This window comes from Furipterus horrens, unplaced genomic scaffold, assembly GCF_987537825.1.
Source record: "Furipterus horrens unplaced genomic scaffold, mFurHor1.1.pri manual_scaffold_4, whole genome shotgun sequence".
Lineage (NCBI taxonomy): Eukaryota > Metazoa > Chordata > Mammalia > Chiroptera > Furipteridae > Furipterus > Furipterus horrens.
Window position 1 is genome coordinate 76,615,713 of NW_028327174.1, and position 21,084 is coordinate 76,636,796.

Genomic DNA, 21,084 nt, shown 5'->3' on the forward strand with positions numbered 1-21,084 from the left:
AGAAATCGAAGTCATTTCTGTACACCAACAATAAAATATCAGAGATAAAAACTAGAAAAAAATCCTATTTACTATTGCGACAAGAAAAATAAAGTACCTAGGAATAAACTTAACCAAGGAGGTAAAAGATCTGTACTCAGAAAATGACATAACACTGAAGAAAAAAATTAAGGAAGATACAAATAAATGGAAGCATATACCATGTTCATGGATGGGAAGAATCAACATCATCAAAATGTCCATACTACCCAAAGCAATTTATAGATTTAATGCAATCCCTGTTAAAGTACCAATGATGTATTTCATAGACCTAGAACAAATATTCAAAAATTTATATGGAACCAAAAATGACCCTGAATAGCCACAATCTTGAGACAGAAGAACACAGTAGGAGGAATCACAATACCTGATACCAAACTATACTATAAGGTCATGGTAATCAAAACAGTCTGGTACTGGCATAAGAACAGACAAACATATCAATGGAACAGAATAGAGAGCCCAGAAATAAACCCAGGTCTATATGGTCAACTAATATTTGACAAAGGGGGAAGGAACATAAAATGGAGTGAAAAGAGCCTCTTCAAGAAATGGTGTTGGGAGAACTGGACAGGGACATGCAAAAATATGAAACTAGACCACCAACTTACACCACATACTGGAATAAACTCAAGATGGATCAAAGACTTAAATGTAAGCTGTGACACTATAAAAGTCCTAGAGGAAAACATAGGCAGAAAAATTTCAGATACCCCACGTGGCAATATTTTCACTGATGTATCTCCAAGGCAAGGGAAATAAAAGAAAGAATAAACAAATGGGACTACATCAAACTAAGGATTTTCTGCTCAGCAAAAGAAAACATCAGCAAGATGAAAAGCAACCAACCATATGGGAAAACATAATTGCCAATGATATCTCAAACAAGAGATTGATCTCCAGAATACATAAAGAACTTATACGACTCAACACCAAGATGACAGACGACTCAATTTAAAAATGGGCAAAGGACTTGGACAAACACTTGTCCAAAGAGGACATATACAGAGGGTCCAAAAGCATATGAAAAAATGCTCAACATCACTAGCCATTAGAGAGATGCAAATAAAAACCACAATGAGATACCACCTCACACCAGTCAGAATGGCCATTGTCAACAAATCAACAAACAACAAATGCTGGTGAGAATGTGGAAAAAAGGGAACCCTAGTGCATTGCTGGTGGGAATGCAGACTGGTGCAGCCACTATGGAAAACAGTATGGAATTTCCTCAAAAAATTACAAATGGAACTGCCTTTGGAACCAGTGATTCCATTGCTAGGATTATATCCGAAGAATCCTAAAACACCAATTCAAAAGAACCTATGCACCCCTATGTTCAGAGTAGCACTATTTATAACAGCCAAGTGCTGGAAACAGCCTAAGTGCCCATCTGTAGATGAATGGATCAAAAAACTGCGGTACATTTACACAATGGAATATTATGCAGCAGAAAGAAAGAAGGAACTTCTACCATTTGCAACAACATGAATGGAACTAGAGAGAATTATGCTTAGTGAAATAAGGCAGGCACTGAAAGAAAAATACCATATGATATCACCTAATACAGGAGACTAATAAACAACCCAAACGAATGAGCAAAACTGAACCAGGGGCATAAGCCTATGATCTCATTTCCTGAGTGACTTCTGTATGTATAGGCCTCACGTAAGCCTGTCTGCATCGCTGCCTCCAGAGACTCAATGGTTTGGCTGAACTAAGTGGCTGGAATACAACAAGGATGCCAGCCTGTTAAACCAAGCACACCATTGTCCGGTGACAGCCAACTGACCTTGAGTCTGCAAGATCTTTCCCCATGTGGGAGGGCCACCCTCCCCTCTATACTCCCACTCTTATTAGGGATTTCTGGACCCTAGGGTAGGTAGGATGACAACCATGTCCAGCTTGAAGCAGCTAGAGGAGCTCGAGACCTTCACCCATTGTCCTTTATAAGATTATAAAGGGTCTTACATCTGAGAGGGGGAAATTGTTATTTTTTATTGTTATAGAAAATAAATATTTAGAAATATATATATATAGGAAAGAGTGAAGCCAAGGAACATATATGCATGATCCATGAACATGAACTAAGGAGGGGTGGAATTGCTGTGGGGAGGGGAGTACTGGGCAGAGGGGAGCAAAGGGGAAAAAAATTGGAACTATTATAACAACACAATCAATAAAATATACTTTAAAAAGACTAAATTATGGCACATTATTGTATTCCAAACACTGTGTATATCCCTGGGTTTTGATGAAATATAAATGTCACAGTATAGTTTACTCTTCAGATTACTAAAGAAATTCAGATACCATTCATAAAACAAGATTTTCTCCAAGGAGTGTGTGTAGTGTTTGGTACCACAGATAATCTAGGATCACTTGCCATTTCTTCTATAAATGCTCTAAGGGAAATTTATCCATACTAAATATAGGTATTGGAACATTTATTTCTGGCATGATGATAGAGGTCCTTACATGCTTCGTAAAACAGATTATATTTTCATTTCCCCCCTGACTATAGATACTTTTATCCTGTTCAAAATAATAGCAAAGTAAATTCCTATGGTACTGATGGCTATTTAAGATACAGGTGTTTTTTAGTATTTTTTAACCACCATCTTCCCACCCACCCCACCCACCGAAAAGAGGTTTGCTTCTCTACTTTTACATACAGTTTGCTATTGTCCCTTGTAGAATTTACAGAGTTAGACAAAACACACAATGGAAGGAGCAGGATTTATTAGATTTATTTGTTGTTGAATTTCTTTCCTCTTATGAAGGAGTGAATCCCTAGATTACTCACAGGCACATGAAAATTAAAAAAAAACTACAGAGAGGAATTTTTGTTTGCACTTCTGAGTTAATCATGTGAAGCACCTGTGCTTTTCCAAAAGCTGCAAATCATTCTTTGTCTTTATTATGATGATGAGCTAACAAGATGAATTCATCTCTAGAACTCTATAAAAACTAAAGAGAAATAAATGGCCCCAAGAATATAACCTCTCCTGGATCATACCTATTACTTATACATTCTCTGGGGAAGCTAGAATCTTATAGAGGTATTATTTGTGTCCTGATTGTTCAACTAGAGGATTTAGCCCCCTCAGGAGAACTTAATATTGAGGGTAGGCTGAGAGCTGATCATTTTAATTTGGAAGACTTTTCAAAAATAATGAAAATTGAGTTTTAATAATTGAAGCAAATTTTCCATATGCATCATGTTTTTGTATTTCAGTAAGTGCTGAACTATACAATAAACACAGCAACTGAAGAAAAGTTCCTAGTTTTGAAAATATCCAGATTTAAGCAGTTAAATAATGAACTCTTAAGCATATGCTCATCGCAATTGTTAATATAAAAGCTTTTGTGTAAAAGTCCCTAAAATCCTTATTTGATACCAGAACTATAAACCAATTTTATATGATTAGATCTTTAGTTTTTCAATTATAGCTGACATATAATATTAGTTTCAGGTGTACAACAGTGATTAGATATTTGCACACCTTACAAAGCAATCACCCCTTAATTCTAATAGTACCCATCTGATACCATACCTAGTTATTACAATATTATTGACCATATTCTTTATGCTATACTTTATAATCCACTACTAATATAACTGGCAATTTGCACATTTTAATCCTTATTCACCCTCCCCCCAATCCAAAATAATCTTCAGACAACCTCTGCCATGTCTATAATTCTCCAATGCTTGAGTATCAAACAGGACTTATTTAACATTTTAGTATTAAAATAAGTATAAATGTATTTTCTACAGTTACTTGTAACTAAAGTAGCCTAAATCTGAACTAGGTATAAAATTGTTTAATATGCAGCTTAGCATTGGCATGTAAAGTTTGTGAGGTCAACAGAAACATTTTTAAGGGGCTTTACATTTCCTGACCATAAGGACTAGACAAAAATGCTATAGCACTGAGTGAATGACTGTTTTGACAAACATTTTTGACACCATCCTGGGAGACTTGAAACACCATGTACTTAAATCCATGATGATGATTTTATAGTTCCATCATTTCAAGTTTTGAATAGAAGCTTATCAGTGAACAAGAACAAAAGTTGATTCAGTATTGTTGGCAGATGTGAGAAAACATCATCATTTATTATATGAAAGCCTTAATTGGGTTTCTCCTGAATCACGTGGACATTACATTTCTAATCTGTTTAAAAATGGGTGTTTACTACACAGATCTTTGAGTTACTGTTGATTGTTTATTGTTTTCTAATAAGTTATTCCCACCAAGCAATTTGTAATAATGAGCTGATGCAGTGGGGGTCAGAGTGAGATACTGGGTTTCGGTGTGGAATAAGCTACAAGCTACTGTCAAAAAAAAGTTTTCTGAACTCTAAAGAGACAAGGACTATATAATCAGTTATTACAAATGAATTCTCAAGATTGTGTATTTTGTGTTTTTTTTTTTTGTTTCTATTTTTGGATGCTCAATGAAGGTTTATAGATATTCATTGACTTTTCAAGCCTGATTAGGTTTAAAAACTTGAATCTTGATGGTTATCCCCTCAAAGCTGTTATCCACAATTCAAATTAAAGTCATGATACCAAAATTACTGGTGGCAGAGCCAGGATTTACAATTCAAATGGTATCAAGGCAAAATTGTAAACTCGACTACATATGCAGGTTATTATGGGTTTTAGAATACATTGGTGTATTAGGCCAAAGTTAACACTTTGACAGGAGCATCAGTCAACTGTAGGTGTAAATTTGATTACCGTATTTTAATTCAGGAAGATGTGAACATACTAAGTGAAGGAAATAAAGCTATGAATAGAATGTGCTACCGGTATCAGGTAAAAACATACACAGTGATACATAACTCTCCAAGGATTGCTTCTTTTTCCTGCTTTTGACCAATAACTGGATAAAGTGATCTATCATTAAGTGAACAAGCTAGAAAAATCCTTTAGTCAAAAGGAAAACAAACTTTGTTATGGGAAACTGAGGTTAGCTCAAGATTAATGTAGTACAGGTGAAAGTCATTGCCTGTGGTCTCTAATATTGTTCTCTTGGTGTCAAAACTGCTACTATATGTGACAGTGTCAAATCCGGGGCCTTGAATGAACCCCTAAGGGTTGTCTAGTCCATCAACTTTCTATTAGAAAAAATTGCTTTAAACCATTCCCCAAGGAAGGTACCACATTCCTCTGCAGAGAAGAAATTTGATTCTTGACAAAAATAAGTATTTATATTTGTTATACATAATGTCATTATAGGTATTTGATATATGTATAACACCTAACAGATATGTGAAAATAATAAATTTCCAAACAAAAAAAAAGTTTACAAATATAAGATCAAGTATGTCTTTGGGGTCTTTTTCCTTCCCATTTCATTCTTTTGTTTTCTACTGTATCCATACCCATTGTGCTTTTATTAGAAGTATTAATGCTCTCCATTCCTGGAATTCCCTGGTATTTTGGTCTTTAAATATCTATTACAAGCATAATCTCTGTAACCTACTAACGATTCACAAGAATTCTCAGTGCCCTTTCTTCAAGTAAGCAGTTTCCAGACATCCACACGAAGAGACTCCTGCAACTTGCTTTGATTTCCCCATCACTCCTGACCCGCTTCTCCTGCCACCTTGTATGATGTTTCCATACCTCTGCACTCTTCTCCTCCTTCTTGCTTTCTCTCCCGACACTAGCTTCCCATGTGTGAAAGGCGTTCTACTGGAAGAATAACCTATTGCAGCATTTTATAAAGTCATTTTAAACACATTTGCCTAGTCACCTGCCTGTAGGGGATAAAGGAAATGAGTTTGAGATCAAAGACATATATATTATTGCAAGTCGCAATCATGGCTAACTTCTTAACCTGTCTTTATCTTAATTTATGTCCATTTTCAGCACTTCTGCTATCTCCACTCTCCTATCCTCCTTATAATTACTTGAATATTTTCTCTAACGGGTATCCCTCATAAAAAGAATAGTTTTGCATGTATTATACACTTTTGCTTGAAGAGACAGTAATTTTCAGGGACAGCAGTGGCCCAGAGAAGCAACTGGGAATTTAGTGGTAATTCATAAGTAATGATCTGCCTCTTTTTTCTACCTTGGATAAGTTTGATGGAAGGGAACTAAACTGAGTTCTAGTTACAATTGCACCATAATTAGAACTGAAACCATGGGCAAGTCACATAATTTGTCCAGGCATCAATCCAATGAAAGAAATTAAACTATTTGACATCAAAGCCCTCTTCTTTCTTTAAAATCAATGATTCAATTATTTTAATTAAATAACATTTATAAGGCTGGCCTATCAAAGGAAGTCACTGTAAAATTTTTAAATTATAATGAAATATTTCAAATATGAAGCTATTTAAATGTCAGCAATATGGACATTTTTGAAATATTTCTAGCCAGTCATAATCACCTCTCTCTTATTCTTTCTGTGTGCATTTGATTAAAAATGATATACAAAATTTTTTATATGCATTCTATTGGCAATGCAAATTTAAACTGTTTATTTTAAAAGTTGTTTATAATGTCAATGCATTCTTAACAAATGCCCAAATAATAGTTGCTGGGAAAGAAGCTAAAATGCCAATAGATACCCTTAGAAATTTCTGTAATATGTAATTATGTATAGATCCAGACTATTCATGCTTGGCCTACAAGTAACTGCTGAAAATTAGAATGGTCTGACCAATATATGCAATTAAGTGGACAATTTTAACCCTTTTCTTAGGAAATGGCTTTTTATTATGAGCCTTTTTAAGTAATATATTTAATTCAAAATCTTTGACATCTCATGAAGACCATTAAGTTCTCAAATACTTAATTTCATTGTTACATTAAAACAAGAGAACTTCTACATTCTTTGTACACTTAATTTTTCTTCTACTACATTTTACAAATATTTAGTGTGTGTGTGTGTGTGTGTGTGTGTAGAGCTGTAGACAGAACTGGGTTAGAAAATACCTACAGTGACTGTGTATTATTTCTCCAATTCCTTGGTCTCTGTCTTTCAACACCAGTACCTTTACTTGTATCCTTTTTCTCTTCAGTATAGACACATATACATTTAGTCTTGCTTTTTTCAAAACAAAAAAGGAGAAAACCTGATGATTTCAGAGAAGGATTATATACTTGAAACAGTATAAATTTTATAGTAGTGGAAACTTATAAGAAGGGTTTTCATGTTCTAGTTACAGGAAAATTTATGGAAGGAGCAGGTATTTTAAATCCCAATTTCAGGCACTAACTATATAATAATTATTATACAAGGATATGATCCATATATACTTGAACTCAGCCCTCTTTTCCTAAGCCTCTGATACATATAAGTGCTATTGCTTAACAAACTCCAAGAGAACTCATCTTTGAATGCCATTAAGGCTGTGTATCTACAATGCTAGAAACCTGATTATCCTGTAATGTTCAGAAAAATATGCTTTATAAGTAGATTTATCCTACTTCTCCATCACTCTCCATGACTATCTACTTCCAACAGAATTGTATGTAATCAAGTTATTCTCATTCGCATTTATAAACCCTGATATTAAAAATGTGGAAATATCAGTTTTCTGACTCAAAGCACATTTTGAATAAAATGTAGAATATCTTACTAATCAAATATTTTAGCAACACAAATGTCAGCCATAGTTTTTGTATAAAGACATTGAATTCATCACATTGTTAAATTCTCATACAAGCTACCTATACTTTTCCCCAGTATTGTGTCCTACAATAGACCTAATAAACTCTAAATTAAATTAGACAGCCAATGAAAACTAAGAACATCTTTTGTTAAAGTAATTTAAGGTCCTGCCAGTAGCTGAGTGCTTGATGTATCAAGCACTCAAAATTTCACAGAGAAGAGCCCATCTCACCCTTCGAGGTAGGTATTGTAGTGTAACTACAATCATTTTGCAGATAAGGAAACTAAAACTTTAAGAGCTTAGATAATTGTCCATAAATTCTAGCTCCACCTCTATAATTAAGTCATTTGTCTGGCTCCTGAACCACTACTATATTGCACCCTCGCAATATACTGACATTCAGGTTTTCTTTGCTATGTTACCATAAAAATGCTGCCACCCATCTTAATGGTTGAAAAGACTCTACTCTAAGTTCTAGCACATGTAATAGCACTCAATTTTAAATGTAATTCTGGAAGTATCCAAGAATACTTTGCTCAATTTCCAAGCTCTTCAAGTTGAATTCAAAGATGTGCTTCACTCTAGCCCCTCAGTGCAAATTATGTCACTAAGAGCAAGGCAATAATCATTCCTCTCAAGATCAGACACAGTCACTAGGCCCTGTGGTTAAACAGTTGTTCTCAATCACTAGAGTACATTAGAACTTCCTGTGATACTTGTTAAAAAATACAGGCACCCAGACCACCCCAGTGATCTGATTCTCTGTCTCTGGCACAGAGACTCAGCTCTCCACATATTAAGAATCCCTGGTTATTCTGATGCAAAGTCCTTGAGAAATCACCCTTTGAGGAACACTACCTTCAAGATACTCAAGAAAAACAAAGGGCAACAGTGGTTTCTGAACACACGCAACAAAAGAAGTTTTCAAAAATCCCTTCCCAGTTCTGAACTGTATATATCTGGGGATTCCAGAATCATCCACTTAAAATTTTTTTAAAAACCCTGGGAACGCAAAAAGCAAAGGACATAGCCCATAGGTCATTAACTCCAAAGCATGTGTTCAGGAGATGGCCAAGAGCTAAAGTGGCCCATTTTTATTATTTTATGAATGTGGAAAAGATTCTGCCAAGAGCAAAGAAAAGAGGATATTATCTTTTGTATTCATTGAAACGCAATCTATAGTTGATCCCCCAACAGTTATGAGTAGAAGGTAAGAATTACACATGATTACACCACTTAGGAAAGTGAGAAAGAAACAAATGGATTTATTTTTATTCAGGATAGTTGATTTGTTATGATCAAGGGATTTTAAAATACCAGGGAGTACAAACCAGCATGTGAGGTCTAGGAGAGAATAGGCAGAATGCTGGATGTCACAACAAAAAACGAGGCCATCAGTACAGCCAGTTTTGCAAGCTATACAGAGAATATCAATCCACCATTGAAAGCTTTCCAGTTTGTGTATGTTTTAAGCTCTTACTCAAAATGTGCCACATCCACACCACATGAACAGCATGCATCACCACACACAAAAAATGTTCTGAAGAGTGGGTATCAATAGAGGCATGAGATACAACCACCTGCTATTAATCAGTGTTTTTCCAAAGAAGGAACAATTTAGATATTGTTTTGTGAGAGTATCTCTGTGGCTGCCATATTTTCAATCTTTTAAAATATATGTCTGAATACCCTAAATAGTCAAGTTTCTATGGGAATACTTTGGACTACTGTACTTGAAAACAAACTATCACAAACCGTTTTCTAAAAAAAGTTTTCATTTCCTAGCGTACCTACAAAAACCACATCCACTTTTTGCATTGTGAAAAACTACATGTAATAGGAAAAACAAGTAATGTACATATATTTCATAATTTATAAGAAAACTATTAGCTGTACAAAGAGCATATAAGAATATGACAAATAACACAGATTGCTGATACACAAGTGAGAAGATACACTGGTATACAGCAAATAAAAACATAAAGATGGAGGGTAATTCTTTATTCCCACTTGACTCCACCTGTGGCATACAATTTATTTGGAGTATAAGGAACAAAGAATATAGAAAGAATATCAAGAGAGGCAAACCAATTTAAGCTGATGCAAACTTTTAAAAGAAATATATGTCTGACATACATAAAATAGGGATGATTCAGGCAGTTTAATCAATATTAATCTGGTCCAGTTAATAGTCAACCTGAGTAAATCTATTCTAACCATATCTGGATAGACAATCCTGGAAGCATATTTATAGACATCATTGTTAGCTTCCTTCCAATTTCCTCCACCCTATCCCTCTCTGATTTCCTCTGAGCCTTGGGTCAGGAACAGACTAAGCAAATTCTCCAATATTTACCACTCTGCCAACCCCAGATACATCTCTGCTCTTCCATTCTGGGAGAGTGAGGACCAGAAACAGCTGCCATTTCGATGTATACTTTGTTTCTGACTAACCTGAAAGCTATAGCAGGAACTGCACTGAAGAGGCAATATATTATTTGGCTGTAACCTGCTCCAGTGCTTTAGCATCTGGTCACATATATTATTTAAAATCAGACAAATACATAAATTGTTCATGTAGCTCAGATAGCTGGATGATAAGCACCTGGTAGGGGAATATAGCCAGGTATTAATTTGAATTGCAACAGACCAGCAGATATGAATTTGATTTGGGATATCACAGAAGCAGTTGTCAAAATGGAAATAACATTGCTTTTACTGGGAAGGAAAAATCGAAAACAGTGAAAATGCACCTAGAAGAAATTGCAGGGAGAAACTCTGTCAGGTTTAACCTGTGTAGGCAATTGATACACACTGATAAAGATAGATTTGTATATGACAGTATATAAAACAGAGTCTGCAGGATGATTCACTATCAAACATGAGCCCATTTGAACTCATAATGATCGATACCAATCATAAGCTGATGACACACCATCCACCCTTCATTCTCGTGTCTCATTTAAAAGGTTGGCATTTATTTCAGAATTCATACATTTTTAAAGATGCTTGACTATTGAGATATGAATTGATCTATTTGGCTTATGTTAAAAAAAAAAAAAAAGAGAACTTGTTTCAGCCCAAATGGATAAACTAATACCTAACTAGAATTCATCAAAACAGGCTTCCACTGCATCATTTCATAAAAACAGATGATATGTCCTCCTCCTTATTCAAATGATAAAACATCTGGACCATAAATTTAATCTTACCAATGACATATCTACACAAAATTGTTCTGCTCTTGAGTGTATTTAGTCACTAAAATGGATTAGGCTGTGTACATAAAATTACCTTCATAATTATCAATAGAATTAATGTTAAATAGATGAATATCATGAAAATCCTAATATTTGAAAACTACTTTTACACAGCATACACACAACCTTATATCATTTTTAAATGCCAAGATGATTTCAAAGGATCTGCTACATAATAGGCATTAAGCACATTTACCTAATAACTAGGGCGGAAGGACAGAAAAGGAGGTAGAGAGGAAGACTGATAGGTTATAGAAGAAACATTAATCAGTCATGTCTGCCTTACAAAAATTCCTGAGTGATTTGATTGCAGATTAATTAGCTAAATAGAGAGCTCAACATTTATTATAGACTTTAGTAGTAATCTTTCATTCATGAAGTAAAGATATTTCTTCTCCTCGTGTATATGTAGTATATACTTTATTAAAAGTATATAATGAGAGGAAAAGAGTGCAGGAATTTATCAAGGGGGAGAAAAAAGAATTCAAGCTAATTCATTATATCAAAAATAAAATAGCTCATGGTAAGCATAGAATGTCATCATTCCACACTCAGTGAAGAAAACAAATATTTGGGCTTTCCTAAATTAATCCTCAGCAATAAATTTAGGGAGACATTTTTATAATCCACAAGTCAGCCATTAACTACTTCTGTTATCTTATGGCTACAAAATAATACTTTGTACACTAATTAGTTATTGCACCTAAGAATATAATTTTAAATTAATGTTCATATATGAAGTTATCTTAACTACTTTTAAACCAAATGTTTTAATACTTTAGAAACTGAGATATTTATTATCTTGACTGTCCTAGAGAATTCAGAGTATAACAGATTTCAAGTTAACTGTAAGTGAGCTCTATTATGATGGCTAATTTTCCTCTGAGATCACCTCACTACAGAAAGATTAATGTGATTTCTGCCCTAAATCGACACTTTGTATTTCACCTGAATACATATTAGAATATACTTGATAATTTTGTAGTATATTTAAAGTAAATATTATGTCAGAGTCACCTTGTGAGATTCTAAATATACAGATGCCCAGGCTGTAATCTAAGAGAGACAGTTGGTTAAACATCAAAGAAAGCAATTACTGTATTTTAAAGTTTTCTCAGGTGAGAGCTTCACACTTGCAGACGCAGAGCTGCAGCGCAGTTGTGATGTCCCGCCTGGCCCCTCTGGCCAGCAGGGCGCCTGAGAGAGCTGAGCGCAGGCCGAGAGCTGAGCCCAGGCCGGGATCAGCAGCTCTGCCGCCGATGCCAGCTCCACCATCTGCTGTTGGCTCACCTGCTGCTGCCCCCGGCAGCCAGGTCTCATAGCCCAGATGGCAACCACTGCAGCTGATGTGGCTGTGGCCTCGGCTGTCGGGACCCTAGGTCACGCCATCACTGGGGGCTTCAGTGGAGAAAGCAGTGCTGAGACCTCAAGGCCTGACATCACTTACCAGGAGCCTCCGGGACCGCAGCCAGCACACCAACCGCAGGGGCAGCAGTTTGGCCCTTGCTACTCTGAGACGAAACAGTTTTTGGAGTGTGCGCAGACCCGAGTGATCTCCAGCTTTGTGAGGGTTTCAGCGAAGTGCTGAAACAGTGCAGATTTGCAAGTGGATTAGCCTAATCAGGAAGTTCACATTGAAGAAATGGAAAATCATCTCTCATGGCCACGTTAATTCAGTATAGAGATATAATTGATAGTGAAAGTATAAAACTACCAGTTAAAACCCCTCCTCTATCATTAATACTTCCCTTGCTTCAGAATTGCAATGAAAGAGTGTGTTCTTACTAAATGGAAGTTCATTGAGCTTGGGGTTGGGCAAATGTTTGTGTGGCCTCCTTAAATCAGCTTTTGTGATGTTACTGTTTGGGAATCAGAATAAAGTGATTTTCTCCAAAATAAGTAAAATAAAATTTTCTCAGGTGATACTAATCTAGTACAAAACTAGATTTAATGAAGTCATCATTCTTTTTATGATTGAAAAAGAAAAAAAATAGAGCTCAAAGAATAGAAGTTTTATAAATTATATATCCAGGCTAAGGGACATAATCATAGGTTAAATGGAGGTAATTGTGGCTCAAATACTTTGTGTGGCACTAAGGATGAGGTTTTCCAGTCTGTCAACAAATATTGGAGCATTTATTCAGTGTCAGGCACTGTCATATAGATACTGGGAATAGAGAGTTTAATATAATCTTAAGAAACTTATATTATGGTAGGGAGAGATTGTAAGCATTTTTTTTTTTATAAAGAAACCTAAAAACAGGAAAAGTCTGCAATTACCTCAGTACTGACGAGCACTAGGAAGACGACAAGTGGAATAAATAATGTAGGGGATGAATGCAAAGGTGTGACTTAGCTCTGGTGAAGAGACATCTGAAAACCTGGAGGAAAGTGTTTGGAGCAATGAGAAGCGAGTGCCAAAGTCCTGAGATGAGAAGAAACTGTCCATTGGAGGAACATCTAGAAGGGCAACATGGCAACCTTGAGGCATCGCTGGGAGAGGGTGGGGAATTCAGTCTGAGAGGCAGACAGGCGTCAGCTCTTGCAGGGGCTTGAAGGTGGTGGGAAGGAATGTGTATTCCAGCTGCACTGGAGAGCTAGCCATATAATGGCTTTAGATGATGAGGAAGAGGTCTGCCCACCCTTGGAAGTGTTCTTCTGGTTGCTGGGTAGAGGGTGCCCTGGGGAGGGTGTCAAAATCAGAGACAGGATCTCCACAGCAGTGGCTTGGTGCTGGCATTCTAATTGACTCTCTTCAGGCACCACTAATGACTTTTTTCATCATTCCTTTAGGACAAAAACTACATACTACACAAATCTTAAAGATGAGATAGGGTGACATGATGTCATTCATAGATGGTTTTTATAAGTGTAACTGATGTTCTAATTCCAACAGCTTCCAATTTAGGAAAAGCTTATACAATGTGTTCTGCTAGCACCTGTAAATTCTATATTACTATGTAAAATTGAAATCTCTAAGTTTTTGCATCTTAGAAATTTGGGTGAATTTTTAGTCTTATAACTGAATGAGGTTAGGTTATGTTAACACTACAAACATTAGACTCTGAACTGCTGTTTGAAGATGAAAGTTGACCTTCTAAATTGAATTAATTTCTAAATACAAAATATTCCTCCTGTTACTACCAATTACGTTCCGTTTGTCACTTATTCGGAAAGCAATCAGTATGCAATGTCAGTCTGACCCACAGAACAAAGAGAATGCTGGGCTAGGAGGGTCCTTGTTTCAAGGTAGGCTGAGCTCCTCTGAACTACCTAGGGAAATCTGTTCAAAAGCTACTGAAGGAATTTTACCCTTTAGGTAGTTAGAATACCAAGGACTAAGCTCTGAGCTCATGGCAGTTCTATCTGGAATTTAGTAATTGATTTGGCTGTTAAGCAAGTACTGTCAAAAAATCTTTTGAATTATTGTGTTCAATTCTTAACTTATCCTGGCTGAGTATTGTCAGCCAACTTAATTCACCTGAGGAACAGGGACCAGCTGTTATATATGGCACATGTGTCCTAATGCCTATTATGTTGGGAAATATGTAATAGGAAGTCAGTAAATATCTGCTGAATTCAAAATAGTTAATAGAATATGGTCCCTCAACTCCAGAAGCCAAGAATAAAATTAAGTAGGCTTTTAAATATTATTGAATTCATGTTAACTTATATAAATCAAGATACACAATATTTTGTCAACAACAGACACATCAAAACATTTGCAAACAAGATTTATTAATGAGGAATGTTTTCTGGGAGAACTCATCTAAATTAGTATTTCAAAAAGAAAAAAATTTAAGCATATGAAATGGGCATATTTTACAAACAACGAAGTTTGAAAAGAAGAAAGAACTTGATATTAGGAAACCAAAAAAAAAAAAAAAAAAAAAAACCACACGCATTTTTTCCTGTTTAACAGTGATTACTTTAATGATATTTTTGTCACAGACCTACTAGCTAATCTTTCTCCAGACCTCCACTCCAAATCACTGACTAGCTCAGTCAGGACAACCATACAAAGAACCAGCACAACAGATTATTAAGTCATGAAATTTCAGAAATTCTTCTCTGTATCTCTATTTAGTCAATGTTGGCAACATTAATACAGACAGAGTCCAGTATTGCTGCTCCCGGTCTCCTTTGAAATTCTGTCATCTTAGAATCCTATTATTTCAAAGATAAATAGAATAGGGCACCAATGAGAGGAAATGTTGATCCTTTCCTTGGTCTTTTCAAGTTTTAGAAGGGTTTTTGATGTTGTGCTATTTAAATACAGATGGTTATATGACATTGTAACAAGTCAAGTATAGTAACTTGAATGGGTTTTTCTGGGGAGGGAGGGTTGCCTTTTAAAATGTCAATCCTTATCTTCAGCAGATAATTTTTTTAATATTTATGATAAAAATTAAGTAAAATTTCATATGTGATATTATTTAGAAGTTATATTTAATTTTCTCTAGAAGTCAATTAAAGTGTTAACTATATTGCCAAAAAGAAAAAGTAAAACCTCCATTGGCTTTATTTATACCAGGAAGAGTCTACATTATTATATTTAGGTCATCTTCCACACGGTATCCAAAGAGAAAGCAGATTAAGTCTTATCAAGTATATCGATGATGGCTGATGGATTTGTTTTTAAAGGCACATTTTCATATATAAATAACTAAAGAGTTTAAAATTCTCACGTAGTAGATATGGCAGAGTAAAAGAGGGCTCTCAAGCCTTGGTATGTCTCAGAATCATCTATAGTTCAGGCTAAAATGCAGATGCTGGCCCCACTTGGGGTGGTGCCTGAGAATCTGCATTCCTCACAAGAGTCAGGGGATGCTGGACTTGATGGTACTGACAGCCACAGGAATAAAGGCTGCTTAGCCTTCCCCTGCTTTTCTTGAGGAATAAAAATATTTTAATTTGTTACATCCATAATAACAATGCCTTTTATCAACCTTCAATCACGTTCATGTGAAGCTCTGCTAGACAAACCAAATTGACTTGAATGAAAGTAAAGTGTTTATACAGGTGAGTATGGCCAAGTGGATTGAGCGCCTGCCTGGGATACAGAAAGTAAAGCGTTTATCTGAGCATCTTTCTCTCTAAAGCCTAGAAGACTAGAACATACCTAATTCCACCTTTTCTTCTATTCTTGGATCTATACTTTTCCTCCAAGTATACTAGCCATACTTTCACTCCTCCAGACCTAAACTTATCCTTTATCTATTTACAGATATGGTGTGACAATATAGAAAGAAGTAGGCACAGGGACCTAAGGCAAGTTATTGAACTGAGCCACAATTTCTCTACGAAAACAAAAGCAAATAGCTACTTCTCCCAGCTACTGTTATTGACTAGATGAAACGCTATGTTATAGAATCAAGCATAATGCCCAGCAGACAGGTGACCTTCTCCCCCTGCCTGCAAAATGAGTTTCCATCTTTCTAGAACTTCCAGCCTCTACATGTCATTACATTAATCTCCCTGTCAACTGAATGTCCCAGAATGTCCCAGGCAGAAAGTGAGGGAGTAAAGATGCCAGGCAGGATTGTCAGGTTTTCAGCAGGCAGGGTGAATGGGTGCTTGCTTGCATGACAGTAGAGGACCAGAAGTCAGAGCTACAGAACTTCATAGCCATCATAGTCCCTCAGGCTAAACAGCTATCCCTACAGATAGTGGTGCCATCTGACAGAACACACTGGATGGGACCAAGGACATATTGCTAAAAGGCAGGCATTACTTTGTTCACCTATTTGTAACTCACTGTTGTCTCTGCTAATGCTGTGTATCCATAGAACATGCTGGTGTATTTGGTTTCCATGAAGTCCATGCATGAACCTAAAATAATCATGCCTCCAAAAGGGAAATAATACCTTTCTTAGATTTTCATTCACCCCTGTAGACAATATCACAATAATCTATGGATTCACATAATCGGCCCAGCAAGTTTGACAAGCACTACAGTAGCAGTTAGGGACATGTCACCCAAGTGCCATCTCTAATAAACAATGTGACCTTGAATAGGCCTCAGTAGTTTCTTGTGTCTATCCCCTCATCTGTGAGGTGGACATAATGCCACATGGCTCACCTATGTTTCATTGTTATTATGATATACATCAAGTGCTTCAAAAATCAAACAAGGGCAAATATAATGCTGGTGGTCAAGTTGGATTAAGTATATTACCTAGAATCGAGTCAGTTCTCAGCTTTCATAAATACCATATACCAAGAATGTGCTATTATAACACCATAATATTTTCACTTGGCATTCATGAAGCTAGTAGCATAAACCCCCCTGCTGATATAGCCTGTGACAAAAATCCAGGTTTGCCACTTCTTCCACTTCAGTATAAATGTTTTTTTCTGAGTACTTTTGTTACTAGCTTATTTCTGTAAAAAGAATTTTACTTTTTAATTTATCTCATGTAAGAAGGAGGTTACCACATGAAAGATGGATACTAAAATAATTAAATATCTAACTTTTCAGGAACAAAGAGAATGAGAAGGTGGACTTTTCTGGGATTTTGTCATAGCACTATCTGCAGACTCAGTACATTAGCACTTTCAGAACTGTGGAGCCCGTCACAGAACCTTCTGACACTGGGGTTCACCCTCCAGCATGAGTCAATCTACACTCCACCCCTCGCAGGCTCACGTAATAAGAATTCTTCCCCCAAAGTTTCCCTAGCGCTACACACAAACCCCTGGGAATATCTCCTCTCCTGCCTGCAAGTGCAGACGCCTTTGTGAAGCTGCACCTTTGCACTTGACCAGTAGGGGCTGCCATCCAAACATGGGTGACTTTCCTCCCAGTCTGAACTCAAGTTTAAGGTTTCAAGCTTTGGGAGATAAAATCTGGGTTTCAAGTTTGATAAAGTCTTTCACAATGGTTATCTAGCATTGATCAATTCTGAAGGCTCTAATTTCTGTTCAAGCTAACTTAAAACAACAAGGCAGCCCGAGAAACACTCCTCTTGGATGGGCAGTTTACAAAGCAGATTTTCACAGGTGTTTCCTCTGTACTGCAGACCTAAACAGCCCCCGAGGTGCAATCACATCCATGCCGGAGGCAGAAAAATAACTGCAGCCAAAGATGAAAGGAGAGCAAGCTAGGTGAAGCTCATGGCTCCCCGAGAGCTGTTTTGATGTAGAAATCTCTGTGAATGCTCATTAAATCCTCAGTGTGTGAGGTAGGACTTCGGGAAAAGCTAAAAATGAAGATAGTAAGGCACCATATCTACCCATACTGACATATTTGTAAAGCATTCAAAACACTCCAAGGAAATTCCATGTGACTCCCCAGCATATTAAGGGCCTGAAATAGCTCTTCTAGATAAAGCACGGTCCAGATAAATAGTTATATACTTGGGCAATGCAGTTACTTTTGTTATAACATTAACCACAAAACCATTAAAAAAGCAACTCAAAGAATGGGCCCCATGATGGAAAGCCAGTTAGGTTCTCTTCATGAGCAATACACCACGAATACTCAATACATCAGAATAAATTATAAAAGGCAGTAAATGATAGGTGTATAAGAGAAAAGCCAGTAAGGTTTGTATTCCTGATACTTTATTTACTGGAAAGGAGTCATAAGGGTCATCCTCAGGCTTCAGCTGGAAACTGAATTGCAATGAGAGCTTGTATGACTAGGGTTCTCCAGAGAAACAAAATCAGTAGAACATACGTATGTGTGTAGAGAGAGATAGAGATTTTAAGCCTTTGACTCACAAATTTGTAGAGGTGGACAAGTCCAAAAGAGGTGGGCAGGGCAGGAGGCTGGAGACCCAGGAAAGAGTTGCTATTGCTGGTTGAGCCCAAAGGCAGTCTGCTGGCAGCATTCCATCTTGTTCAGGGGAGGTCAGTCTTTTTATATTAAGGCCTTCAGTTGGCTGAGACCCACCTCATTTGAACTTAATTACCAATTTAAGGATGTACCTCCAAATACAGCCACAATCCTGTGTACTGGGGCTTAGGACTTCAACATATGAATCAGGGGGAGGGGGACACCATTCAGCCCATTACAGGCCTGAATGGGTGTTAGGATGATCTAGAGATTTAAAAATAGAAATAAAGAGATTGGAAAGATTGATAAAACCATTATTTCATGGTGCAGTGATTCTGAAAATGTGGTTTCTGGCCTAGTGGCATCAACACCACCAGGAAGTTGTTAGAAATGCAAATTTTCAGACCCCACCCAAGATTACTGCACCTGTGAGCAGGGTTCAGCTATGGTTTTAACAAGCCCTCCAAATGATTCCATCAAGGCTGAAATTTGAGAATAACTCTCTTAGAAGTTGGTTGATTACAAGAACAAGGCCACCTGAGAAATTTTCCAACAGCTGTAGATCTAAATATCGTTTAATCTCTGTTTTTTCTTTGAAGATATAAACGGAATAATATTTTATAAATGGGCCTTGGAATCCATTTTACTCTTATAAATTGAAAAAGAAGCCAGAGCTCCAAGGATAAACATGAAAACAACACTGCCAAGGAGCGTGGCCTCGGAGTACAGATTTCCAACAGGGTAAAAGCAAAACTGTGGATACCCAATAAAACTAATTTATCAAATACCAGGGCAGTTTAATTGCTATGTCTAGTTGGAGGCCTCAATTACCTTATGCAATTCCCATGAATGGCAGACTAAATTATAATGGTTGAATTTAGTAAAATGCATGCTATTCTCCTTCTTAAAAATGAAAAACTAGAAATAGAACTGCTAAGTGGTCACTTGTGAGCAAGAATCCAATTTATGCTACACTTGGCCCCAAACACCTTCTACACCCTCACAGCACTAGCAAATACACTGGCCCATAAAGCTCTGGCCATGCCTCTCACCATAACCTTGGAGAATCTACACTGAGCGTCAGGAGCAAAATGATTGACTTCACCTGTGAGTCATTTCCAAGCCTCATTGGATGGTCAGATCTACAAATAAGAATACATACAGCCAATTTATCTGAAAAAGGCAGCTTTATCTGAGGCATACACGCTATGTGGACATCAGGTGCATGCCTCTAAAGCTAGAGTGTATGTCCAGGAAACTTTCCTGCTTTGTCTAGCACAGTTCTCAGAACAAAGATAAAGATGATGCATCACACTGCATAATACAACCAGATCCAACACTCATAATTATTTAGGTAATATATGGGGCAAGAATTTCTCAGACCTTCAGGGAAAAAGATTATTGGTGGAGCCTAACTTTTTTAAAATTAGCTGTCAAGAAAAATGTGTAGAGTGGTCCTTTTGCTTGGGCTTGGATCTAGATATACTCTCTTTGTGACATTCCACTACAAATGACAACTGTGAACTTAATATATTTGGGCAGGGCCAGTGTAAGTTTCAAGACTACTTATAAGTCATAGTATTTCACTGTATCCAGGTGGAATAGAAAGCATTTTCATACTGAGCAATTATATCAACAGTTTATTGATGGAGAAGTTGATGTTTGCCTGGTGCCACAAGAATAAGAGCAGTCCCTCAGCTGGAAGCTCATGTTCTACACAAACAGTAGGGCAATCCATATTCATTTTCATGCCTCCATGACTCACCCTTCTCTGAGTTCATCACTAGAACCCCCACTGGGGCGATTTGTTACCTGTGACTAGTCATACTGTGTGGGCCTCTCCCATTAATAATAAGTGAAAATCAACTTAATTCTAGCATCAGGAACTATCTTGAAAGGAAAATAGGTTTATATGAGGAGCCTAAAAAAAAGCCTCATAGACACAGAAAAAGAGTATGGTGATTACCAGAGGCAAAGGTGGGGTTAGGGGAGGTAACAGAGGGTATGGGGGAGGCAGATAAATGGTGATGAAAGGAGACTTGACTTGAGGTGGTAAATTCATAATATACAGATGATGTACTATAGAATTGTACACCTGAAACCTATATAATTTTATTAGTCAATACCACTCCAATAAATTCAATAAAAAAGTTAAAAATAATAGTAAAAAGAGTAGCCCCCTATGGCTTTGAGAAGAGGCCATGCCACAATATGGTAAGGGATGATGATGAGGGAGGTAGGATAATGTCACTTGTCATGACTCTTTAGCATGAGGTAGTAGCACAGTTACTGTACAGCCACGTGGGGTTTTGCTGCTCACTGCCAATAAACTCTGGAGGCAGAGGTTTGGTGGAAAAGAAAAGG

The 21,084-nt window shown here is 36.8% G+C and overlaps 1 protein-coding gene and 1 pseudogene across 3 annotated transcripts in view; both read left to right on the top strand.

Annotated features, from left to right (window-relative positions):
- The window catches only part of SYT1 (synaptotagmin 1), a 393,501-nt gene that overhangs the window by 325,538 nt on the left and 46,879 nt on the right, over nt 1-21,084 (top strand). The window lies entirely within an intron of this gene.
- Nucleotides 12,104-12,622, top strand: LOC150012254 (putative coiled-coil-helix-coiled-coil-helix domain-containing protein CHCHD2P9, mitochondrial pseudogene; annotated as a pseudogene).